Source organism: Sus scrofa, chromosome 1 (genome assembly GCF_000003025.6).
Source record: "Sus scrofa isolate TJ Tabasco breed Duroc chromosome 1, Sscrofa11.1, whole genome shotgun sequence".
Lineage (NCBI taxonomy): Eukaryota > Metazoa > Chordata > Mammalia > Artiodactyla > Suidae > Sus > Sus scrofa.
Genome location: NC_010443.5, coordinates 37,448,757 through 37,469,681, shown reverse-complemented (window position 1 = coordinate 37,469,681; position 20,925 = coordinate 37,448,757). Strand labels below are relative to the sequence as shown.

Below are 20,925 nucleotides of genomic sequence, written 5' to 3'. Positions count from 1 at the left end.
TATAAATCTTTGAGAAAAGGGAATGCCCTCTTTTTTTGAATAACAATAATAACAGCTGCAATATGTGTGAATTATCCCTCACCAACAGACTCAGCAAGCTTTGCAGACTGTGCTCATTTAATCCTTCCAACAACTCTGTGAGACAGATATTATCAGTCTCACTGTATAGATATGGAATCTGAGCCTGATTAAGTTTAAGTGATTTGCCTAAAATCACATAGCTCATAAAGAACAGAACATTGGTTCAACCCCAGGTCTGTTTTTCTCCAAAACCTTTGTTCTGTCCAGCCGGCAAAGCTGCCTCTGAGGGCAGTCACTAAACAATTTCTATATTCCCTAACTTAGCCAGAGAGCTGAGTCCAGCGATTTTTTTTTTTTTTTTTTTAGGTCTCTTACTATTCTCAGGTTTTAAAAAAGACATGATAAATGAAAAAAGCATGGGCATTTATTTTTTCAAATCAATGAGGTACTATTAGATATACTAAATTCATCAAAGAGAATCCATGGAAGTCTTCTCTTTATTTTTACAAGAGAGTTGCAAATATATTAAATCAGAATTTTCACACTTCCTACAATGTTCAATATTCATTTTATTACTTTTTCTTAATGATTTTGTCCTTTATGGGGAATATTTCCAGCAGGAATAATATCCCTACTCACTTGGAATGTTTCTGTTCATCTGCAGAGCCTGAGGGGTAATCCAGGACATTTTTAATAAACACAACTTCTCCTGAGGTTTTGAATGGTCACCAGTCAGGAGCAAGGGGCCCAGGGCTGAGATCTGGGAGACCACAGGGAGAGTAGAAAATCTCGAAGAGATGCCTGACCCTCACTACTAGGCAGCTTTGTAACCTTAGTTGTCACCAAAGATTGTACTTGACAGGAGGAATGACGCCAAAGCCATTAGCAAATGCAGGATTGTTTGGCCAGAGGAACACCCATTGAGAAATTAACAGAACCCACAGGTATTTAATTGAATGCAGGAAATTTAGTCCCGAGACATCTTGAGTCAGAGCTCACTCTCCTGTCTCCTGCAGCATTTGGCAGTGCCTTGTTCTATTACTGAGATGTGCCCTGGGAAGGGAGTATTTCAGGGTAAGGGGCACTTGAGCCCTCATGTTCAGAAATTGCCATGAGCAAGATAGAGGTTGGACCACCTGATTCCAAAAGACTTTCTAACAGTTACTGATGCATCTTCCAAGGCAGGCTTTTTCCTTTTTCCCCTTTCCTTTCTATTGTTTACTTTTGTTTTGTTTTTAACATTTGCTTTAGATATGCTACACTGTGTAGTGGTTTTAACCCTAGTCATGCATTAAAATCACTCTTCAGCATTGTTGGACTTTTTAACCACATGAATTTATTAGTTAAAAAAAAATTACTCCAGGGCCCAGAAAAATTTTAGTTTCATTGGTCAGGAATGGGATCTGGGCAACAGTATTTTTAATCTCCCTCATTGGTCCAATGTGCGATGTAATGTAATTCTCAGCCTGGGACCTGCAGCCATCCATAGGAGCTACTTTGAATATTTAAAATAGCCTAAGGCCAGTCATATATTTCACTCATGATAAACTTCCTCAGGGTTCACACAGAGTATCTTTGCTCTTGGCTGGAAATAAATCGACACTTTATGGTAACAGCTTATCATTTTCTGTGGAGAAACTCTGATAAGCAAAGTTTCTAAAATAAAATAAAAATGAAAAATTAAATACTAGTTTATAAATACCATTTTAAAATAGATAAAATCTTTTAAAACCTAGTTGATCAGGTGAAAAATTGGGAAGCAATATAAGGTTATCTTTCAAGCTGGTATGAAATCAGCCTTCAAACACACAACAACAAATGAATGGAAGGCATACCAGACAGGTGCTTGGTGGCAGGCAGAAGCCAGTTAGGGGATTTTATTTTGTCCTGGATAATGTGCATTCAGATACATGCTAGGGATGACTTGAGTGATTTTGCCCCTGAATTCTCTTGTATTCTCTGGCTGTAGACAGTAGCATGGCATCTCCCCATCACCCCATCTTGCATCTATCAATCCCATTAGGACCAGACCCTTCAAGACCTGTCGGAGAAGAATCACAGAGGGAAGTACTAGAGATTATTTCTATTGTCTGCCAAGTTGGTCTCTTGCTATCATCCGGAAATGTTTAACATAAGTGAATCTTTAATTAACTTCAAAAAGTGCCTCTACTTGGTCTCAGGTATGTAAACATGGCAGGACAAAAGTCACTAATGTTTGGCAAGGGGAGTTTGCAAAACATCAATTAGAAAGAGTTGGTATGCCCGATGAACACCCACCTCGACAGCAGAAAAGAAATTAGTGCTAATTATCAGTATCTCTCTTACTTCACCAAGCATTTGTTCATGACTATACACCAGGGAGGTCAAACCAAGCACACTTTTTTTTTTTCTGCTGTATTTTATTTATTTATACACCCAATAAACGTTTCAAGGGACTATACTACATGCCAAAGACTGCTCTAGGCACTAGAAATAGAGAAGCGAGCAAAATAACTAAAATTTATGATCCCAACGAAGCTTAGGTTCTAAAAGAACTGTAGAGCTTGGAAGTCACTGCTAGGCAAAGAAAGTACATGGCAAAACAGCTGTCACTTGAAACTGTATTAAGACATTTGTAGTTCAAACTGCTAAAATAAACATGTCTCCTTTGAATATAGAACACTAAGGGACTTCTCTCAACCCTTCCAAAGAATGTTTTTAACTCACAGCTTCCCAGTCTCTGAATTGATTAAATCCAAACCTAATTAAAAGAGGGAAACATAGTTTTACAGTCTGTGTTCTCCATCTTCAAAGGCTTACAATTCAGCATTTGCTAGCTAGGAACTTGGGTCATTCAGGTAGAATGTACTTCTTTAGAGAGGATAAGCAAGACAATGCATGGTGTTTATGGACTTAGGGGTGTGAGGAGAACAAAAAGCAATCTTGGGAAATCTGAAAAGGAGTTTGGAGACCAATAAGGTACTTTACAGGACATTGGCATTCAAATCAGATAGTTCCATGTAATAAATATTTGCTGAATATTTCGTTGGGCAGCTAGATTCCATAGATATGGTGACATTGTGCTCTTAAGACGTTAGTACTTTGTACGTACAATTGTACTGTATAGGATACATTTCAGCTCTCATTTCCAATTGGTAACCCCTTGAAAAAAATCGTATAATGTGTCTGTGGGTGAGTGTAAAATTATCTCAGGTAGAGCTTCTGTGAGAGTATTGAAGCAAATGCTAATTGTGCCACCTTCTTGGCTTGAGTGTTTTTTAAGGAACAGTTACAAAGCCTTTAAAGCAGAGAAAGTGGCTAAGAGTCACAAAGTATTCTAGCAGCTGAAACCCTACTCTTGAGATAAGAGGTGGCTTGCCTAAAATTCAGTGAATGGCAGCCTTGGGACAAAGAATTAATGTGAAGACGTGCCATCAACACATCTTCTGAAAACCCTATGCCATTGCCACATTGTTCTGAGTATTTACAAAAAGTAGTTCTCCAGGAGTATGAACATTTCAAGGAAAGTTAAGTGTTTACCTGATAGTGGAGGTTCTGTGAAGAATTATTAAGGAATTGAAAACACTTTTTCTTAAACAAGACTCCCTCCATTTAAAATTTTAGGATTTTTTTTCTGTTTCTTTATGTTTAAATTTTACTGGAGGTATTCCAGTGGTAGTTCAGTGGGATAAGAACACACCGTAGGATGTGGGTTCAATCCCTGGCTCACTCAGTGGGTTAAGGATCCAGCATTGCCACAAACTGCAGCACAGATCACAGATGTGGCTCGGATCCAGTGTTGCTGTAGCTGTGGCGTAGGCCTCAGCTGAAACTGATTCAGCCCCTAGCCCGGGAACTTCCATATGCCACAGATGTAGCCATAAAAATTTAAAGGAATAAATAAATACATTTTATGGAGTATAATTGACTTACAGTGCTGTATTAGTTTCAGATGTACAGCAAAGTGAATCAGTTATGCATATAATACATACATACATTCTTTTTCAGATTCTTTCCCCCACAGCTTATTACAGAATATCACATAGATTTCCCTGTGCTGTACAGTAGGTCCTTGTTAGTTATCTATTTTATATATAGGAGTGTAATATTTTATGTTAAAGTGAAGAAAAATATATGTTTTGATGATTTAGGAACCGATGATTAATTAACAAAGTTTTCCAGTCAAATAATAATAAAGGCTTACACATTAGGTTGAAAAAGATAGAGGGAGAGAGAGAAAAATAACTTTTCTTTTAAGTGTTTACCCTCAGAAATGTCTGTCACGTGTATCAATAAATTTTACCTGGATACTTAAAAATACTTAATCTCACTGCTAACATGTCAGTTCAATAAACACTTAATATAGGTGTCCTGAAGAATAACAAATACATAATATATAATCCCTTACTGGACAAAAAAGTACCATTGGTCATATTACAGCACAAAGGATAGGATTGCCAGAGAAAATACACAACACCAAATAGTGTGTGGGACATACTAAATGGTTTTTTTGTTTGTTTGTTTGTTTGTTGTTTATCTGAAATTCAAATGCATCTGGACATTCTGGATTTTTATTTGCTAAATCTAGCAGCCCTAAAGGGCACATCCAAATTCAAAATAAAATCAGTAAAACCTTTAAATTTTTTAACCACTTGAAGAAAATATTCAACTAGACTCTCTCCTAACATTCTGTGGACTGAATTGGGTCCCCTACCCTCAAATTCATGTATTGATGCCCTAACCCCCAATGTGACTGTATTTGAATATAAGCTTTTTAGGAGATAACTAAGGTTAGATGAGGTCATGATGGTGGGGTCCTAACCCAATAGAATTGGTGGCCTTGTAGTAGGAGGAAGAGAGGGAGATGTCTTTCTTTTTTCTTTTTGTTTTTTTTTTTTTTTTTTTTTTTTTTTACTTTTAGGCCTGCACCCACAGCATATGGAGGTTCCCAGGCTAGGGGTCAAATCAGAGCTATAGCCGCCAGCCTATGCCACAGCCACAGCAACCCTAGATCCGAGCCAAATCTGCAACCTACACCACAGCTAAAGGTAATGCCGGATCCTTAACCCACTGAGCAAGGCCAGGAATCAAACCTGTGTCCTCATGGATACTAGTTGGGTTCATTAACTGCTGAGCCACGATGGGAACTCCGGGAGATGTCTTTCTTTAAGCATGTGTACCAAGGCACAGATGAGACATAACTTCTCAATAAGAAGGGATCGCCTGCAAGCCATAAAGAAATCACTCACCAGAACCGACCATACTGGCATCCTGATGTTGGACTCCCAGCCTCTAGACTGAGAAAATAATGTTGTTTAAGCCACCTAGTCTAAGCTATTTTGTTATGACAGCTGAGCTAACACACAATACCCATTGCACGCTCCCTCTGTAATAGTCATCACACTTGTAACTGCAATTACTTCAGGATTTTCTTTCCTGGCAGATCAAAATCTTCATGATGGCAGAAAGGGCAGAGAGTGGACTGGCTTGTCTTTTGCTGTATGCTTAATTGGTTGCACTGTGCCTTTGACTTGTAATAGAGACTAATTAAGTATCTTTTGACTAAATGAATACTGAATAAATGAAGTGACTAGGACAGTAGACCAAAAACTGTTCACTATGGTACTATTGATAATAACACTATAATATTAACAAAAATCTAGATGTCCAAAACTGGGGAACTTTTAAATAAATTAATAATAGTACAATCGTATGACAATGTATAGTATAGTCATTTAAGAGGGTCTTATGGAGTTCCTGTCATGGCTCAGTGGTTAGTGAATCCAACTAGGAACCATGAGGTTGCAGGTTCAATCCCCAGCCTTGCTCAATGGGTTAAGGATCCGGTGTTGCTGTGAGCTATGGTGTAGATTGCAGACATGGCTCCGATGCCACGTTGCTGTGGCCCTGGCGTAGGCCGGCGTCTACAGCTCCGATTGGACCCCTAGCCTGGGAATCTCCATATGCCACGAGAGCGGCCCTAGAAATGGCAAAAAAAAAAAAAAAAAGAAGTCTTACAAATATTATTTTTAATGGCATGATAAAATTCAAAAAATAATGTTAAGTAAAAAATAAGATATATATATATATATATATATATATATATATATATGCACACACACACAGGGGAATGATTGGAAGTCAGTGCAATTATTAATATTGGTTGTCTTCAGGTAGTATAGTTCAATTATTTTTCCTTTATGTTTTTCTTTACTTTTCAAATTTGCTACAAGAATCATGGATGCTTTTTAACCAGAAAGAAAATTAACAGTCATTTGTCATGAGCTGTATGAATTGGAAAGATAATCTTTGCAAAAGTTGTATAGCAAGGAAAACAAAGTTGATCAAAGCCATGATTAGCACAGGGCTCAGGGAAAACATACAGACTCCATTACGAAAGCACTTCAGTGTTGAGATTAAACCTACACCATAAAAGAAGCCTTGAGTATACAGAATAATTTCCTTTTCTGAAGTTTCAAGTTTCCCAAAGTCTTTCTGTCAGTATCACACATACACATTAGGACCTACTTTGTCTTTGGGTTTACCTGGGTGGCTGGATCACCACCCCCTCACTCTTCCACCAAGCGATACTCTCCTATTTCATGTGTCTTTCAAAAGAATAATTTACAGATTCTGTGGCTTGAGGGGGACTTGTTCAAGGATTAAACCCTGAATGTACCCTAGAGCTTACGGAATTGCTGATTTTACTTTCAGAATGTTAATACCTTTGAGAAACTTGGAAAGAATCGAGAGATGTTAGAACCATTGATGAATTTCTATCATATTAAAAATTTTATTTAGAGGATATCATTTGATAAGAGTCTTAGAATTGTACTTATATTTATTAGAGTGAAAGGATTTGTAAGTATGTAAAAATTACTTTCTCCAATAGCAAATAGCTTTGCACCTTAATTTCATGTGCAGTTTGTTTTCTTTTTTTGTTTGGGGAATTGTCACTGTTTTGTAGGGATTGTATTGTCTTTCAGCCCCCAAAAGATAAAGTAATCTACACATACATATATTCTTACCTCACTCATTATTGTATTGCTATATTATTATTGGTGAGAGTTCAAATCAACAAGTATTTATTGAATACCTATTACCTAAAAGACATTATCCTAAGTTTGGAGGATACAAAGATAAATAGAGATGAACGTCTTTAGTTGATTTGAAAAGATCTTTGCCCTAGTGAGGGATACAGTCATGTAAACAAATAATATCACTATGTTAAAGACTAAGATAAAGCCACATAGCAGGGATCTGAGGCAGGAAGGAAAGACCTGGTAGTGGATGCTGTTGCTTTGCCCTGTCAAGTGTCCCTTTTTCAGCCTGGTAGAGAAAGAGCTATTACAGTAGGAAGACACCAATTGAATAAACCTGAGACTTCCAAGATACTGTATCTAAAATAATATCACATCCCAGAGGGAAGTGGAGAGATTGGTGCCACAAACTTAAACGATGGCTGGATCATGATTTCCCTCAGCGCCACTGAATTCCCTAGTCATGAAACGACTGTGGACACAATGACTCAGCCAGTTGATGTTGGTCAACTAGACACCACCCCATTGGCTAACCAGGTCTTGGAAAATATGTTCCTGAATGGAGAGAATTTCATTTGAGAAACCACCGGATATGAGTGGCACAAGGAATAGCGTGTCATAGATGCTGCTGGTGCCTTGCCAAGATCCCTTTTTCCCAGACCACTGCACTTATCCGGTAGCTACAGTTTGTCTGCTAATGACTCAGAGATGCTCTCTTATCCGGAAAATTGCACTTGATCAAATGGGAATACCTCTCCTGAGAGGTAATATAGGCCTCCCCCTAACCAGAGCAACCTGCAGTCAAGGACTGGCGTGATGTATTCAAGTATAAATCTGACCCAAGTACACAGTGTAATGCTCCAGAGCTCCCCATGGGATGAGGCTGAAGATAGCTCCAACTGAGCCTACCTTCTTGTTTAGCCCCTTCCCTGCCCTATCTGGCTTCTCTCACTCCCTTTCTCCTGAGAGGACTCTCAATAAATCACATGCATCAACATTCTTGTCTCAGGCTCTGCTGCCAGTGAACACAGCCCAGGATAGACCCTTCTCTAGTTCTGGTGGTCAAGAACTTTTTGGAGGAAACAGTGGCTGATATGAGACTAGAAGTATTAAAGAGTAAATTAATAGTCAGCAATGGTCATTACTGAATATCTTGGTTTTAATATTTTTGGCTTAAGCTTCTTCCAATGAGTAAGAGACTTTACATACATGATAAAGTTTCAGTTGGTACTCGTAATAATGTGGAATTTACTTTTCAGTTAATTGCAGCAAAATCCATTTTGTTGAGTCATCTCTCAGCATGCAAAAAAAAAGGTTACTTTTTTTTTTTGGCTTCACCAGTGGCATTTGGAAGATCCCAGGCCAGGGATCAAACCCTTACCACAACAGTGACCCAAGACCCTGCAGTGACAATGCTGGATCCTTAACTAGCTACACCTCAAGAGAACTCCAAATGGTTACCTCTTATGGTCTTTTTCAGAGTTTACACTCTGGGTCGTATTTGAGTCTCCTTCAGTTTGTCTAGAAAGACGACAGCAGGATTTTCTTCTGCACAGAGAAGTGAGGGAGGAGGATAGGGGTAGTTTTCCCAAGTACGGGCAACAAGAGGATGCACTGTCTCCAGAGAACTTAAAACAATGACAAAAATCAACTAAAAGTCAGCGTGTTTTTTATTATCACCGTGTGCTGGCAATCCTAAAAACAAATTGGTAGTATTAATGTTCCCTTCGCCCCTACCCCCACATGTCACTGAAGAGATTTCCAATATTATCCCTTTGGGAAATCTCTGGATAAGCAGTCCTTCTGGAAAGCTTGGGGTCACAGCACTTCCATCACCACTTAAGAAGTGATTGGAAGGAGGGGTTTAGAGCAACTTGTTCTAAAATAACCTTAGACGTCTCCATCCCTGAGTGTCCCCAGCAAAACTTGGGCAGTTAGTTATGCTCAAACTCTTGCTTTTGTGTGGGGCTGGGGCAGATGTGGCAGGTGAATTGGGCCAACACACAATGGATTTGCCTTCTTATAAGCTTGTATGTTTTACACAGAATGAAAATGCTTGGGGGAATGTAGAAGGAAATGAATGAAAAGGAGGACAAAATCAAACACTTTTTACAAGTCAGGAGTCTGGCTTCTATGGGCACTGAGAGAAAAGTTGATCTCTTAACCTGTGCTGGCAAAGATTTAAAGTCACTGATTCTGGCAGCGAAAGTCAAAAGAGCAACTGTTCATTCCTAAAGATTTGGCGGTAGTAAGTAGCTTGCTTAGATTTTGTCAGTGAAAAGAGATAATTAAGGTTGCTAAACAACTACAGACCTCTTCCTATTCAACAAGCTTACAAAACAAAGCTATGAGTTTTAAAACTTTGCAATTTACCTGAAGAATGAAAATTCTCCCATCTTCATTAGTCAGTAGAATGGGATAGAAAATGAAGAATGAATAAATGCATTACTTGTCAAGTCTTAAGTTTTATTATGCTCTACTTTGGAACAGTACTGTACTTGATTGAGAGATACTGAAACAATATGGATTATACTTTATGTTTTAGGTTAATTTTTTCTTTCTTTCTTTTTGTGTCTTTTTGCTATTTCTTGGGCCGCTCCCGCGGCATATGGAGGTTTTCAGGCTAGGGGTTGAATAGGAGCTGTAGCCACTGGCCCAGGCCAGAGCCACAGCAACGTGGGATCCGAGCCGCGTCTGCAACCTACACCACAGCTCACGGCAATGCCGGATCGTCAACCCACTGAGCAAGGGCAGGGACCGAACCCTCAACCTCATGGTTCCTAGTCGGATTCGTTAACCACTGCGCCACGACGGGAATGTGAAACTTTTCTTCAGGAGCTTAGGAGTAAGAACAAAGGGAAATGAAAAAAAAAGCTGCTTGGCAGAACCTAGTATTTTTTTACTTGAAGCATAGTTGATTTACAGTAGTATATTGTCTTAGGTATATAACATAGTGTTTCAGTAATTTTACAGATTATACTCAATTAAAAGTTATTACAAAAGAATGGCTATAATTCCCTGTGCTATTATACAATATATCCTTGTTGCTTATATATTTTAATACATAGTAGTTTTTATCTCTTAATCTCATACCCTTAACTTGCCCCTCTTCCCTTCCCTTTCCCCTCTGGTAACTACCAGTTTGTTTTCTATATCTGTAAGTCTGTTTCTAATGTGCATATACATTTCTTTGTATCATTTTTAGATTCTATATGTAAGTGAGATCATATAGTATCTCTTTCTAATTTATTTCACTAAGCATAATATTCTCTAAGTTCACCCACATTGCTGCAAATAGCAGAAATTCATTCTTTTTTACAGCTGAGTAATATTTTGTTGTATAAATATATCACATCTTCTTTATCCATTCATCTGTTCATGAACACTTAGGTTGCTTTTATATCATGATATTATAAATAGTGCTGCTATGAACATTGAGGTGTATGTATCTTTTTAAATTAATATTTTCATTTTTTCTGGATATATGCCCAGAAGTGGAATTTCCGGATCATATGGTAGTTCTATTTTTAGTTTCTTAAGGAACCTCCATACTATTTTCCTCATGGGCTGCACCAATTTACATTTCCAACAATTGTGTACAAAAGTCCCCTTTTCTTCGCATCCTCACCAACATTTGTTATTTGTAGAAATTTTGATGATAGCCACTGTGACAGTTATGAGATGATACCTCATTGTTATTTTGATTTGCATTTCTCTAGTAATTAGTGATACTAAGCATCTTTTCATGTATTTATTACTCATATGCATATCTTCTTTGGAAAAATGTCTATTCAGGTCTTCTGCACATTTTTTGATGGGGTTATTTGGGGTTTTTTTGATATTGAGTAGTATGAGCTATTGATGTATTTTGAATATTAACCATTTGTTAGTCATATCATTTCAAAATATTTTCTCCCATTTTATAGGTTGTCTTTTCATTTTGTCAGTGGTTTATTTTGCTGTGGAAAATCTTTTAAGTTTAATTAGGTCCCCTTTGTTTATTTTTGCTTTCATTTCTTTTGCCTTAGGAGATAGACCAAAAAAAAAAATATATATATTGCTATGAGTTATGTCAGCATGTACTGCCTATGTTCTCTCCTAAGACTTTTATGATTTCAGGTCTTTAAATCTTTAATCCATTTTGAGTTTATTTTTTGTATGTGGTATGAGTAATTCTAATCTCATTATTTACATGTAGCTGTCCAGTTTTCCAAGCACCACTTGTTGAAGAGACTATGTTTTTTTTCATTGTGTATTCTTGCCTTCTTTGTTGTCCGTTAATAGACCATGTGTGCCTGGGTTTATTTCTAGGTTCTACTCTCCTCCATGAATCCATGTGTCTGTTTTTGTGCCAGTACCATGCTACTTTGATTAATGCAGCTTTGTAGTATAGTCTAAAGCCTGGGAGCATGATACCTCCAGCTTTGTTCTTTTTTCTCAAGATCACTTTAGCAGTTTGGGGTTTTCTGTGGTTCCACAGAAATTTTAGATTCTAATTCTGTGAAAAATGCACTTTGTATTTTGATAGGGATTGTATTAAATCTGTAGATTGCTTTGAGTAGTGTGAGCATTTTAACAATTTTAATTATTCCAATCTGAGAGCATAGATAGCTTTCCATTTCTTTGAATCATCTTTGATTTCCATCATCAATGTTTTATATTTTTCAGAGTATATGGCTTATTTAAGCAGATGATCCTCAGTCCTTATTCTATGTATATTATTCACACACACACACACACACACACACACACACACATTTTCTTTTTTTTTTTTTTTTGGCCACACCCGTAGCTTATGGAAGTTTCCAGGCCAGAGATTGAATCCAAGCCACAGCTGCCAACTTATTCTACAGTTGCAGCAAATGCCTGATCCTTAACCCACTGCACCAGGCCAGGGATTGAACCCATGCCACCACAGAGACAATACTGGATCCTTAACCCACTGCACCACAGCAGGAACTTCCATATATTTGCCTTTCCTAGTGGGATTTTCTTTTGCCTATAGCTTCTTCTTTTTCACTTCGAGAAAGACTCTTCAGTATTTCTTCTAGGATAGGTTTAGTACTGATGAATTCATTTAGTTTTCATTTGTCTGTTCTTTATCTCCCCTATTCTAAGTGATAATCTTGCTGGATAGATTATCTTAGATTGTAGGTTTCTCCCTTTCAGTACTTTGAATATATCATGTCACTCCTTTCTGGCCTGCAAAATTTCTGCAGAGAAATCAGTTGATAGTCTTATGGGGATTCCTTTGTATATGACTCTTTGTTTTTCTTTTATTGCCTTTAGAATTCTCTCTTTATCTTTTGCCATTTTAATTATGATATTTCTTTGTGTGAGTTCCTCTTGTTTGGGAACTTCAGGGCTACCCGTACCTGGAAATCTATTTCCTTTATCAGATTTGGGAAGTTTTTAGCCATAATTTCCTTATTTCCTTCCTTCCTTCCTTCTTCTTTGCCTTCTCCTTTTTTGTTTTTTTGTTTGTTTGTTTGTTTGTTTTTTGCTTTTCAGAGCTGCACATGTGGCATATGGAAGTGCCCAGGCTAGGGGTCAAATTAGAGCTGCAGCTGCCAGCCTACACCACAGCTACAGCAATGTGTGTTCCAAGCCACATCTGCAATCTACACCAGAGCCCACAGCAATGCCTGATACTTTACCTCCCCAAATGAGGCTAAGGAAACCCACAAACCCACATCCTCATGGATACAAGTCAGGTTCATTACCCCTGAGTCACAATGGGAACTCCTCAAAAACATTTTCAATCTCCTTCTCTCTCTTCTTATTCTGAGACCCCTATAATACAAATATTAGTATGCTTAATGTTATCCTTGAGATCTCTTAAATTGTTTTCATTTTTAAAATTTGGGGGTTTTTTTTGCTGCTCTGACTGGGTGATTTCCATTATTCCATCTTCCAAATCACTTATGCATTCTTTTGTATCACTTTGTTTGCTATTAATTCCTTCAAGTGTGTTTTTAATTTTCAGCTATTGATTTATTCTTTTTTTTTTTTATATCCAAAGAAGTTTTTTGTTAAGATTTTTTTTTTTTTTTTTTTTCCCACTGTACAGCAAGGGGGTCAGGTCATCCTTAGATGTATACATTGCAGTTACAGTTTTTTCCCCCACCCTTTCTTCTGTTGCGACATGAGTATCTAGACATAGTTCTCAATGCTATTCAGCAGGATCTCCTTATAAATCTATTCTAGGTTGTGTCTGATAAGCCCAAGCTCCCGATCCCTCCCACTCCCTCCCCCTCCCATCAGGCAACCACAAGTCTCTTCTCCAAGTCCATGATTTTCTTTTCCGAGGAGATGTTCATTTGTGCTGGATATTAGATTCCAGTTATAAGTGATGTCATATGGTATTTGTCTTTGTCTTTCTGGCTCATTTCACTCAGTATGAGATTCTCTAGTTCCATCCATGTTGCTGCAAATGGCATGATGTCATCCTTTTTTATGGCTGAGTAGTATTCCATTGTGTATATATACCACATCTTCTGAATATTGAAGGTTTTTGCCTTTTTATCCACTCAGCCACTCTGTGTTTTTTGATTGGGGCATTCAGTCCATTGACATTTAAGGTGATAATTGATAGATGATTATTTATTACCATTTGAACCTCGTGTTCCAGTTGATTCTATGGTTCTCCATTTTTTTTTTTTTTTTTTTTTGGTTGGATGGTCTTCTGTTATTATCTGCTTGAGTGGTTTTTTTTTCATTTTTTGCAAATGCAATATTTGGTTTTGGCTTGTGATTGCCCTGTTTTTTAAGTATGCTAACCCCTTCCCATAAATGTGTGTTTTAGCCTGATGGTCCTGTAAGTTCAAACACTTCATTACTATATTAAAATTAAGAAGAGAGACATACATATAAACAAAAAGGGTTATTTACCTCCTGACATCCCTTGCCCACATTTTATGGTTTTGATGACTCTTTTTTATTTTTTTCTTTTTAATTTTATTTTGTTTGAAGCATGTTCATGATTAAATCTGTATGCTGGCTTATTTGAGTGACTTCTCTCTGATTGCAGTTTCCTCAGTCCTAGTTCTTCCTCTTCTTCTTCTTCTTTTTTTTTTTTTTTTTTTTTCTTTTCTTTTTTCTTCCCTTTCCTTCCTTTCTTTTTGGTTTAGAGAAGCCCTTTCAATATTTCCTTTAACCTGGGTTTTGTGTTGCTGTATTCTTTAAGTTTTTGTTTGTTGGGAAAAATTTTTATTTCCCCTTCTATTTTAAATGATATTCTTGCTGGATAGAGTATTCTAGGTTGCATATTTTTTCCTTTTAGCACTTTAAATATCTCTTGCCATTCCCTCCTGGCCTGTAGTGTTTCTGTAGAGAAATCAGCTGATATTCTTATGGGGGTTCCCTTGTAGGTAACATTCTGTTTTTCTCTTGCTGCCTTGAGGATCCTCTCTTTATCACTAACTTTTGCCATTTTTATTACGATGTGTCTTGGTGTGGGTCTGTTTGGGTTCAGTTTGTTTGGGGCCCTCTGTGCTTCTTGTATCTTGAATCCAGTATCCTTTAGATTTGGGAAGTTTCCAGCAATAATTTCTTCAAATATATTTTCCATTCCCTTATCTTTTTCTACTCCTTCTGGAATTCCTATTATGCGTAGATTGGCCCGCTTTATATTATCCCATAGGTCTCTTATATTGCTTTCCAGTTTTTTGATTCGGTTTTCTGTCTGTTGACCAGATTGAGTGATTTCCATTATTCTATCTTCCATATCACGGATTCGTTCTGCATTATTCATTCTGGTTTTTACTGCCCCTAGTTCAGTTTGCATCTCTGCAAATGAATGTTCTAGTTTTTCTTGGCTCCTCCTTATATTTTCTAGTTCCTTTCTGAGGGTATCTGCATTACTGTTCATATCTTCTCTTAATTCCTTCAGTATTTTCACTATTTCTCTTTTGAACTCCAGGTCTGTCAGACTGCCGAGATCTGTTTCATTGTTGACTGTTTTAGGTGAGTTCTCCTGTTGGTTTGACTGGGAGTGGTTTCTCAGCTTCCTCATCTTGCTTGTTGTTTTCTTTCTCCTGAGGGAGTTGTACTCTCCGTGATCGGGCAGTGTTTGCCTTGTCACTGCCGTGGAATATTTCCTGAGGGCTGGCGTTGTTGGTCAATCTTTTTTGAGGCAGTGTGGCTTTTCTGGAGTGTTGATGGGGCTAACAGTGTTTCTTTGAAGCAAAGGAGGACTTCCTGAGGGCAGACAGGACTGAGAGGTCCACACCTCGATGGTAGCAGATTTCACTTGGCCATGCAGAGCTTGCTCTGGTGTTTTTAGGCTGTGGGGTTCTTGCAGGGGGTTGGCGGTGTTGGGCAGCTGCTTTTTAGGGGTGCATCACCCCCTGGGGGCTGGAGCAGCTATCTGGGGCACTGAGAACCTGAGAGGCTCTTCCCTAGGGCAGCCCAACTCAGAAGGACAGCCTGAGAATGTAGGCGGATCTTTTCACAGTCTGGCTGAGCTTGTTGCAGTTTTTCTGGGCTGCAGGGGGTCCTGCCTGGAGCTGGCAGTCCTATGCAGCTGGTCCACTAGAGCATCCCCTGGGGGCTTGGGCGGGTAGCAGGGCCTTTGGAAACCGAAGAGGCTCCTCCCCGGGGCAACCCGACTCAGAAAAACCGTCCGAGAATTAGGCCGATCTATTCACAGCCTGGCTAAGCTTGTTCTAGGTTTTCTAGGGTGCAGGCCTTTTCTCGGGGGCTGGTGCTGTTTGGTGCTGCTCTGCGGAAGTGTAGCCCCTCCAAAGGGCAAGCAGGCCTGTGCAGGGACAGCCCCTGCGGTGGTAGGCTTCAGGCAATTGTTGAGGCCAGCCCTCCTGGATGGCAGGCAGCCCCAGGTCCGTGAGAGCGTAGGGCGTGGCGGGGGTGGGGGGAGGGGATGCACTGGGAAGCAGAGTTTTCAGCTAGCTAGCGGGCCTGTAAGCTTGCTGTGGCGTGGGGGGTATTCTATGGGGACCCACCCCTTCTTCTCTCCCCTCCCCAGCATGGGCGCAGACCAGGCTCTTCTCCCAGGTTCCCTCTGATGTGGCTTTCCCCTTCCCCACTCCTGGAGTATTGCTCCCTTCCTCTGCGACAGCTTTGTTTTCTAGTCTCCCAGGCAGTCTCTGCCCCGTCAACTGGTTTCTAGACCTCCCAAGCAGTTTCCGCTCTGCCCCGCCCCCCTAGCCCGGGGACTAATCTCTGGAGCCGAGGTCTCAGTGCCCAGCCCCCACCCGGGCGTCCCCCGGCCCTTTCTCAGGGATTAACCTTCGGAGGCGAGGTCTCGGTGTTCAGCCCCCACCCAGGCGTCCCCGGGCTCCCTCTCGGGGACTAACCTTTGGCGGCGGCGAGGTCTCGGTTCCCAGCCCCCACCCAGGCGTCTCAATTTTTGGTGACTCTGCCCGTAGTTCAGATGGTCCGTTGGCTTCTTGATCGGCTTTTCCGTACTCCAACTTACTGCTACACTCTTCTCTGCATCTGGAGATTCCTCCGGTTCGTTTGATCTTTCGCCCGGTAGGTGACTTTCTAGGGTGCGGGATCCCTTTCTCCTCCGCAGTTCCCTTTTGGGAGCCCCCATCTCGCTCGGATTCGCCTTCTCTCACTCTCCTCTTTTCTCCTGTTCTGCCCAATAATGTCACGAATTTCTTGCCGTTATTGGAGTTTAGGTTCCTCTGCCAGCGATTGGTTGCTGTTCTGTGCGAGTCATTTATTCTGTAGATGTGCTTTTTTTGTTGTGTTTGTGGGAGAGGGCGAGCGTGTCTTCCTACTCCTCCGCCATCTTGTCCTCTCCTGTTGATTTATTCATTTCTGATACGATCTTTTTTATATTTTATAGTTTCTTATTAAAATGTTCTCTGTTTACATCAATTCTTTTCCCCAATTTAGTTAATATTTTATCACCAATGTTTTGAATTATTTTTATCTGGTAAATCATTTATTTCTGTGTAGTTATTTTTTTCAGAGTTTTTCTCTTTAAGTTGAGACTAGTTACTCTGCCTTTTTATTTTGCTTAACTTTCTCTGCTTCTATGAATTTAAGTCAAACAGTTACTTATGAGGTCTAGATGGGGTGATCTCATGTGGGAGCATCCCTATATACTCTGTGTGTGGCCAGTGTCTTTGGTGGGAGGGTTGGATTTGACATGAATGCAAGTCCTGTCTTTCTTCAGGGTGTGCTGATAGCTGTCACCTTGGGGGGTTGAGTAAGTGCCAACAATGGCTGCCACTACCCCACCCAGGCTCCACCTCAGGACTAGGTCACCTATGGATCCCATGGTTGAGTCTTTTCCTTGGCGATGAGCAGCCCAGATCCAGTGCTGCACTATGGCATGGAGTGTGTGGGGCTAGTGTGTTTGTTCAGCTCTGGCTGGGACACAGGCAAGGCCATGGCAAGACATCTGCAGCAGATGTCTCTCCACTCTGCCTTGAGGGCAAGTCTCTCACAGCTGATCACTATCCCCAGCCTCTGCAGCTCCCACCCTGCTGTGGAACCACTCCGAGGGGCAGGTGGGGCCTGCATGTTCTCCCTACAGGTATGGGGGTAGGGGTGAGCTGTGGTGGAGGGGCAGCTGTCAAAGATCCTGATGACTTCTGGGGTGCTACCTGAGTAGGCTTTTATTATGCGGCGTAATTCCCTGGAAATCCATCAAGTTGTTGATGTATCAATAGTTCGGGGTTTGTTTGTTTTAATCCTTGAGTAATATTCCACTGTATAGATGTCTTAGTCCCTTCTGGCTGCTGTACTAGCATGCTATAGATTGGGGTCTTATAGAAAACAGAAATTTATTTCTCATAGGAACTCTCAGTTACTAGATCCTTGCTCCTGCCCAGGCCATGATGAAGATACATCTCACTGTTCTTCTGGTCACCGAGGAAGAAACCTTGTTGATTCCTTCCCTTGTCCATCCTTTAGTTTGTGGATGAAAGGGAGAGAACCCAGAAGCATATCAAATTATAGGGATCTAGTACAGAACCAAAGGAAATTCATAGCCCCAGGCTATAGGGGAAGAGATAAACTTTAGTCAGGAAGCTAAAACCAGAGATCTGAGAAGTAGAGAAAGAGGTAACTAGAAGGCAGAGGAGAGGGTGGATTAATGAAGTGAATGCTGAGACACTAGTAAGTGTGGAAGCAGTTAGGGACTAGTTTCACAAGGTAAAGCTCCTTTCTAGAGACTTTCTGGATGCAGACATTGAGGGGTACAAATACTTGGGGGGCAAAAACTGCTCTCTTCAGAGCAATCCAGATTCCCAGAACTACAGTTTTCCATTCCTAGTATACAACTCAGAAAAAATTTTCTGAAACAGGAGTTCCCATTGTGACTCAGTGGTTAACGAATCCAACTAGGAACCATGAGTTTGCGGGGTTGATCCCAGGCCTTGCTCAGTGGGTTAAGGACCCAGCATTGCCATGAGCTGTGGTGTAGGTCGCAGACACTGCTCGGATCCCACGTTGTTGTGGCTGTGGCGTAGGCCTGTGGCTACAACTCTGATTAGACCCCTAGCCTGGGAACCTCCATATGCCGAGGGAGTGGCCCTAGAGATGGCAAAAAGACAAAAAGACAAAAAAAAAAAAAATTCTGAAACAAAACAGGGTTTTATTTTTATATATTTTATGCAAGAATTTCTCTAAAATCCTCAAATTTCATCTCTCCACCCTAATCATTAGGGCACAAGGGACACACCGAACATTACACTCTAAATGTGTACATTTCCACTACCAACATCATATTTAACATAGAGTTCAATCTAATTATTCAAAAAAACCCACACACACACACAAAAAAAAACAGATTTTCAATCCATATACGATTTAGGAAAAGGGAATATGGCCTCACAGAATAAAAGACACATTAGGCCAAGATGAAAACTAATAGTATTATTTTAGTGTGCTTGTTACCAAGTCATAATAAGAAAACTAACCATGGTTTTGAGGATCAACAGAGTTTTTTTTCTTCAAATGGTACCAGGGTACGGGATAAGGAGTTAGACTGAGAGTTGTATGAAACCAGGCAGGAATTCTTGTTCTATCATTTAGTAGTTCCATTACCCTAAAAAAAGGACTTAGCTCTCAGCTTCAACAAAATGGAAGCCATCATAATATCTATCTTGTAAAGTCATTATTTGGATGAGATGAGATAGTGCACGTTAGGTGCTCAGCATGTTGCCAGCCACAAACTTGGCCCACACTGCAGGTCGCCTTTCTTTCTTTTCCCCTCTAACCTGTGATACCATCACTTCTGTGGGACCTCCTCCATCCATTCTGCTGTCCTTCATCCATGCTGCCGGCCAGGTGCACTCTTCTCTTCTGGGCTCCCTCTCCTCCGACCTAAAACACGGTTACTACAATCACCATGTGTTCTGTAACTGGGCTTGTTTCTATTAATTAAAATGATGTATTTACACAAAATGCCCACTGAAACAATGGATCGGGTTCATCACCAGCTTTCAACTATTGTAGTTTCCTCATTTGTCCATTAGGATCACCAGTGAATGATTGATTCCAATTTACTTTATTGGACTCAGCGTTCATGTTTATTTCACAGTGTTTATCTTTATTCCGAATTATTCTAACCCACAGAAAGAAAGCAAGGCCCTTAATAAAATGGAGCATGAAGTTTCAATTTTCACATGAGTCACACTTGCGAATAGTGTGTTCTTTTGTCTTGGGCTCAGCACATGCCACACATCAGAAAAGGATGGGAAGAGCTGTGTGCCTGTACACAGCTGGAGTATACTGTTAAGCTGATGGTATGGAAGAATCTCAAGACTTTTTTTTTTTTTGTCTGTGTAAGGAATCAAACTAGGAAGAATCAAGAATCATTTTACACCCATGGGAAGGATTTACTGGTTTATAAATATGATAAACCTTTCTTAATACTGGTGCTTTGAACTTGCTGAGTGCCTTTCAGCAGTGGATTCCAAAGCACTTCACTAACAGTAAACCCCAGGACCCTCGGGATGGAGGCATTATTTCCACTTCATGGTTTAGGGAAATAGATGCAAGGAGTGACTTGCTAGAGGACACAGAATAAGTCCCAATCAAGCTTATATCTCAAAGACTCAGACCAAAGCTAACCTCTAGGCTACTCTTGCCCCCACACATTTATTGTAAAAAGGAAAACAATGATTTTAAATGTATACCCCACTAAGCATAAGGATATATCCCTTCCCACCTGTTTTAACACGTTTTTGAAGTTTTGCCTGTTTTTACATTGGCAGGATTTTCAGATGATTAGCTCTGAGTGTCTTTGTTTAAAGCGTCTCGTGTAGGGGATGAGAGAGATCGGATGATCAAGAATCTTTCCACTGCCTAGTCACGGTTCCTGTTCAGTCTAGTTGGGTGGTGATCCCAGGGACTCTTCCAATCCTGAGAGCCTTAAACGTACTGATCATCTTAACCTGGCCTTGGGGTGGGGAGAGCAGTTCCCAAATGAAAAAATGGCAGAATTTAGGTCAGGTCATTTGGGTTCTATGCAAGAGAATTCCATAAATACCTCTGAACATTGGCAGAAGAGTACAGAAGAGAATAATCATAGAAAGAGAAAATAATGTTCCTTTCAGAAAAACAAACAAAATATAGGGCAAGTCCACAAGAAGAAGGGGCAAGAGAGGAAGGGAGAGACTGAGAAATAAAAAGATGCTAATGCTAATTTGCAAACAGATTTCAGGAGTGGTATGTAACCTCTCTGGACCAGGAGGATCAAAGGGAAAAGGCAACCAGGTGATGAAAGCAATTTTGTTGCACCAATGTTCTAGAGAAGAAGGTAAAATAAAATATATTCTAGCTTATAAATGGAAATTTGCATCTATTTAATTGCCTAGTACAGGAGCCACAGGTCAAAAAGTAACTGTAAATCATCACCAATATAAAGGCCAACGTTTAAACTCTCAAGACTATACATGGAGTA

General features: G+C 40.0%; 1 long non-coding RNA gene across 2 annotated transcripts in view; it reads right to left on the bottom strand.

Moving 5' to 3' along the window:
* The window catches only part of LOC110260189, a 251,067-nt gene that overhangs the window by 13,050 nt on the left and 217,092 nt on the right, over window positions 1-20,925 (bottom strand). The window contains exon 4 of one of the 2 annotated variants that reach the window (XR_002343032.1): window positions 18,612-19,343. The exons of the other annotated variant lie outside the window; for it this stretch is intronic. This is a non-coding gene — a long non-coding RNA (uncharacterized LOC110260189). Of the gene's footprint in view, window positions 1-18,611; window positions 19,344-20,925 lie in introns of those variants that run through there. 2 annotated transcript variants of the gene reach the window in all.